Below are 6000 nucleotides of genomic sequence, written 5' to 3'. Positions count from 1 at the left end.
AATGAAAGCTAGGAGACCGGATTCTCAGCTCTGAGACTTTCAGCAGCTAAAGCAGGCCTCGGGTGGGTGGGGTCCGACCCTCCCTCCAGGCTGGTTCCAAAATGGTGCGGGCTGTAGCGTCAGCAACACCTCCGCCCCTTCCGTCCACCTCCGCCCTTCTTCCCCAGGCCACCCAGGCGGGGGGAGGGGACGGAACGGGGCAACCCACGTGACAACCGACGACCTGGCGCGTGACGCAAAACGGCGGGCCCAACGCTTGATCTGCCTTGTGGGAAACGTAGTTCAGCGCACCGTCAAGTGGGCAAGGAAAGGCAGGTCTCCGACTACATTTCCCAGGAGGGAGCGAGGCGACGCTGCCGCTGCCGCTGCCGCCGTCGGAGAGCGGGGACGCGGGCGCGCTGTCGGGCGGGGGCGAGGCTTGGGCCGGTTGTGCCGTTGCGAGGCTGCAGCTGCGATCGCGGCGGTGGGCCCAGGTGAGTCCCCGGGTGGGATGTAGGGCCGTTTGACCGGTTCCAGTCATTTCGTCTTTTATCTTTTCCTCGCGGTGGCCGGGTCAGGGTCCCCGGGCTCGCCTGCCGCGGAGCAGCTCCCCGGCGCTTACCCCCTGGCCTCCGAGCGGGCCCGCGTCCTCCGGCTCCTCCCCCTCCCCGCCCTACTGGGCTCCCCTGCGCTCCGGCCTAGTTCCTCAGGCCGCTCAGGGCTGCCTTTTCTCCGGAGCAGTTTCTGCCTTCCTTTCTCCTCCTCGCAAGCTGTCTGGGAGCGCCTCCCCACCCCTCGGCCTCATGAACCAGGTTATTTGGTTTTCTTTTCCCGGAACTCTTGAGTGCCCTTCTCTCCCCCTCCTCCCCCGATGGTCTCCATTGGCCTGGTTCTGTCTTCCCCTAGGGCGCATGTGGCTGGCACTCAGGAAATGTTAGTACCTCTTCCGTCCTTTCTGCCGCGTGGCCAGGGGAGGCCAGGTCCAAATTTATCTGCCTCGGGAGCATTTGTACGCCCACGTTTATTCCCATCCCTTGAGCTGGAGGTGAGGCCGACTTGACTGGCGTTCCAGTGATCATCTGCGTGTGTGCTGCTTCCGTGAGGCAATTTTTTGCCTGCCTTCGCATCTGACCAACTTTTTGTCAGCTGTTCTTTTTGCCTTTGTGAGCCTGAGGGGAGGAGCATGGCGGCAGAAGCTGGCGAGTAGCGCTGGCGCCCCGAAGGTGGAAGCCATCAGGGGTAGTACAGTGTTTACGGGGAGGCTGTTAATTGGATGGAAAGAAGGGCCTCGGGGAGTGTGGGAAGCCCGGCGGGGGCGAGCCCTGAGGCTTCTGGTGGCACCGCTAACAGAAATCCCCTAGATTCAGCGCGCCCGCGTTCAGAATTGGGCCCTGCTAGCTTTTGGTTTTAGGTCAGAGGGCTTGGCTTCACTTCCAAGTGCCCCAGTTTTCCTTATCTGCTCCATAGCGGTGAGTAACGGTGGCCACTTTATAGGATTATTGTGAAGGTTAAATTGAAAACCGCTTAGCTCGTTATCTAATATGTATTCAACACGATTATTTTCCCACCATCATTTATAGGATTTCTAGGTTGTGGGTCCAGAGTGGAAAGGCATGTATCACACCATTTTCCTTCCCTTTCAGGTGGTCCTCCCTTTTTTTGTTGGTGAAAATACTGTCTGTAGTAAAAAATAGTGTCTGTAGTAGTCTGTCCTGTTATCTCGATTCTAGACAGCCTTATAAAGAAAGATCCAAAAACGGCTGCTGCCATGAACAACCTGTGGAGCGAATTGGGCTTAGTTTGTTCTTCACTGGGAAATGTGTCTCATGACCTGGTGTACACCCTGTAGCGATATCAGAAACATTTTTTGGCAGCTGTTTAGGCTTGCTTGGATTTTGTAGAAGAGGTGAGTTGGAGTTCCTATAAGAAACTAACAAAAAACCTTTATGTCCAGTACAATTCCATCTTTTTTTTTTTTTTTTTTTTAAACCTTTCACAAGAGTGAAAGCTCTTCAGTTTTGGAGACTACAGTCCAGTTTGTAAAAATATATTTCTATTGATTTCAGGGAGGGACGGAGGGAGAGATGGAAACATCAATGATGAGAGAGAATCATTGATTGGCTGCCTCCTGCATGCCCCCCAATGTGTATCCAGCCTGAAACCTGGGCATGTGCCCTGACGAGGAATTGGACCTATGACCTCCTGGTTCATAGGTTGACACTCAACCACTGAGCCACACGGGTGGGGCTACAGTCCGTTGTTTTTTGTTGTTTTTTTTAATATGTCTTTATTGACTTCAGAGAGGAAGGGAGAGGAAAAGAGATAGAAACATCAATGATGAGAGAGAATCATTGATTGGCTGTCTCCTGCATATCCCCTACTGGGGATGAAGCCTGCAACCCAGACATGTGCCCTTGACCGGAATCAAACCTGGGACCCTTAAGTCCGCAGGCTGACGCTCTATCCACTGAGCCAAACCAGCTAGGGCTACAGCCCAATATATATATATTTTTTTGAAGGGCATGATAGTTTATTTTAAAAACCAGTACCACACTGATACAGTCCAATTTTTAAAACTTCATTTTAGCACAGCCATTTTGCTCAGTGTTTGACCATCAGCCCATGAACCAGGAGGCCTCTGGTTTGATTCCTGATCGAAGCATATGCCCAGGTGGTAGCTGGATCCCCAGTAGGGGGCGTGCAGGAGGCAGCCAATCGATGTTCCACTCATTGATGTTTCTATCTCTATTCCTCTCTCAAATAAATGAATAAAAATATAAAACATTGTATTCACAGATTTCTTTTAAAAAATGCATTTTAGAGAGGAAGGGAGAGAGAGAAACATCAATCAGTTGCCTCTCACACGCATCCCAATTGGGGGATGGAACCCGAAATCTGACCCAGAACAAACCCATCACTATTTTGGTGTACAAGAGGATACTCCAACCAACTGAGCCACTGGGCCAGGACAGATTTATTCATATTTAGCATTCCCTGTAGCTTGAAGTAGAGCACATTTTAGCCAAATAATAATGAGATTATTTAGGAATGTTTATCACTGATTTCATAAGGCACATTAAAAACGTTTTCCTTAGGTCGTAACTGGCAAGAAAAGTCAGAAATCAGAGTTGACTGGATGGAGTTTGTGGCTTAAGGTTCTTTAACAGGTAAAAGGTAGCATGATGATGTGAAAGAACTGCGACACAGAGTCAGGGCCTTGGGTAAATTCCTTTTTTTGTTTTAATTTTATTTTAAAAAGTTTTATTAAGCTTACTGAATTTTTAGAGAGAGTGGAAGGGGAAGAAACATCGATTTGTTGTTCCACTTTTTCCCCCCTGTCCTTCCCATCTACGCCCCCCCCCCCCCTCCACTTATTTATGCATTCATTGGTTGCTTCTTGTATGTGCCCTGGCCAGGGATCTAAACCTTGGTGTTTGGGCATGATGCTCTAACCATCTGAGCTACCCAGCCAGGACCCCCCCCCCCCCCCCCCCACACACACACTTTTTAAAATATATATATACATATCTATTTTTTATTGATTTCAGAGAGGAAGGGAGAGGGAGAGAGAGAAACATCAATGATGAGAGAGAATCACTGACTGGTTGCCTCCTGCACGCCCCCCATTGGGGATGGAGCCTGCAACCCAGGCATGTGCCCTTGAATCAAACCCTTCAGTCCACAGGCTGACACTCTATCCACTGAGCCAAACTGGCTAGGGCCCCCCTTCCTTTTTGGGGGGCTGTTTTTCTCCTGTAAAACTAGGGTTGTGTGAAATATCCCTAGGAGTGCTTCCAGTTCTTAATTCTCTATGACTGTAATCCTAGTCATATTTGTTCAAAACTTTGTTCTGGTTCAGTGTGTTTGCATCTAGATTGGGTTGCATCATGGTCTCTTAGTCACAGGACTCTCTAGATCTTGGATTAAAGCTAGTTGTATACCCTTCAAAGCTATCCATGATCTGAAGATAATGAACTTTCTCTTTATTCTAGCACTTCAAGTCACAATTCTTTTACAAATAACTATTTCAGTGAGATTAGAAATAGATTCATAAAAGTTTTAAGTGTAGACTAGAAGGTGTGTTGGCCAGGTTCTCAGCAGAATATTACTGAGCAGAGATAAACTCCTCTGTTGCATTGTAAGTACCTGGTAGGTTTTCTGATTCATCTTTGTGCTTTCAACAGTGCCCAGTGAAGGAAATTAACAATTAGTTATTATTTTAGTGCTTGCTATATTACTAGGAACTGTAGTCAAATTTCGATGTTCTCATTTAATCATTGTAGCAGCTTGTGAGGTAGTGTTACTCCTTTTTTATAGATTGAGAAACAGGCTTAAAAGAGTAAAATAATGTGTTTTATTTTGTTTTTAATGTCTTTAAAAACTGATTTTAAAGAGAGGAAGGGAGAGGGAGAGAAACATCCATTGGCCTACTGGGGAATGAGCACACAACTTGGGCATATGCCTGACCAGGAATCAAACTGGTTATCTTTGGGTGCAGGACAATACTCAACCACTGAGCCACACTGGCCAGGGCAAGAGTAAAAATGTTTTAAATTCGTTTTTCTGTGACACCAGAGCCTGTAATCTTTTTTGCCTCAACATACTGCTTTACAAAGACATTTTTCATAGAGTGCACTCAATGAATGTTAGCTTAGTGAAGTATTTGTAAAATGTTTAAAAATCTTCTGTGTGCATTGTTTCAGGCTTTTATGTTAGTATTTTTAGAATAGAGAATAGCCAGTCCTTACAGGCCAACTGAATATCTTATTAAGAGGACATCTCCAGGCAACCAGTGGTTGGTAACTGTTCCAAAATAAACTGTGTTGCAAAATAAAACATTAAAACGAGCGAGGGGGACTAGAAATTGGGGATAGGGAGGGAAGAAAGAGATCTCTTTATTATATACTCTCCTACAGTTTGAAATATTTGCTGTGTATATTTTTTTCCTTTTTTAAAACTACATATGCAACAACATAGATGAGTCTTGACATTATTATGCTAGGTGACATAAGCTAGACATCACAGGACAAATATTGTATGATATGACTAATGAGGTACTAGAATAACATTCATAGGGACACAGTAGAATGATGGTTGTGGGCGATTACTATTTAATGGGTACCTAATTTCAGTTTGGGAATATTAACGTATTCTGTAGATGAATGATGGTGATGATTGTATAAGTGTGAATATACGTAATGCCACTGAACTAAACTATGCACTTAAAAATGGCTAAAATGGCCCTGGCCGGTGTGGCTCAGTTGGTTGAAGCATTGTCCCAGGCACCAAAAGGTTTCCTGGTCAGGGCATATACCTAAGTTTCAGGTTCAGTCCCCAGTTGGGGCACATATGGGAGGCATCCAATTGATGTTTCTCTCTCTCTCTTCCCTGTAAGCATGTCCTTGAGTGAGGGTTAAAAAAATGTTTAAACTGGTAAACTTTGTGTTAGGTATATTTTATGATAGTAAAAAGAAACTGTAATTAACTTATTTGTCATTCAACACACATGTATCTAGACCAGCCGTGGGCAAATTACAGCCTGCGGGCCGGATGCGGGCCAGATCCAGCCCGTTTGAAATGAATAAAACTAAAAAAAAAAAAAAAAAAGACCATACCCTTTTATGTAATGATGTTTACTTTGAATTTATATTAGTTCACACAAACACTCCATCCATGCTTTTGTTCCGGCCCTCCGGTCCAGTTTAAGAACCCATTGTGGCCCTCGAGTCAAAAAGTTTGCCCACCCCTGATCTAGACACTGGGAATCAAAAGAGTTTAATCTGGTAGTTACTACCAATATTAGCATAGTAATATTGCCGGACCAATAGTTTTCTAGAAAGTAGAGGCTTAAGTTGTAGGGAAATGGTGGTAGCTTATAAAAGTTTCGTAATGTGATTAAAAAGATGATAAATTCGGGGAAGATAGCTGTTATGGTTTCAGATAAGATAGTCTTATCCTCTGGTGGATGACTAAAAGGACTCAAATGAGATGTTATTTGGTCCTGAGTGTCTCTGCATTGTG

The 6000-nt window shown here is 45.5% G+C and overlaps 1 protein-coding gene across 3 annotated transcripts in view; it reads left to right on the top strand.

Annotated features, from left to right (window-relative positions):
• The first annotated feature begins 327 nt into the window (after window positions 1-327).
• THRAP3 (thyroid hormone receptor associated protein 3) overlaps window positions 328-6000 on the top strand; it is a 55674-nt gene continuing 50001 nt past the window's right edge. For 2 of the 3 annotated variants that reach the window (XM_059690172.1, XM_059690171.1), the window contains exon 1: window positions 328-473. The gene's annotated coding sequence lies outside the window, so the exon portion shown is untranslated. The remainder of the gene's footprint in view (window positions 474-6000) is intronic. The other variant, XM_059690173.1, reaches the window with a different exon arrangement.

This window comes from Myotis daubentonii, chromosome 3 (genome assembly GCF_963259705.1).
Source record: "Myotis daubentonii chromosome 3, mMyoDau2.1, whole genome shotgun sequence".
Taxonomy (NCBI): Eukaryota; Metazoa; Chordata; class Mammalia; order Chiroptera; family Vespertilionidae; genus Myotis; species Myotis daubentonii.
Note: the sequence above shows the minus strand (reverse complement) of the source record. Positions and strands in the feature narration are given on the sequence as shown.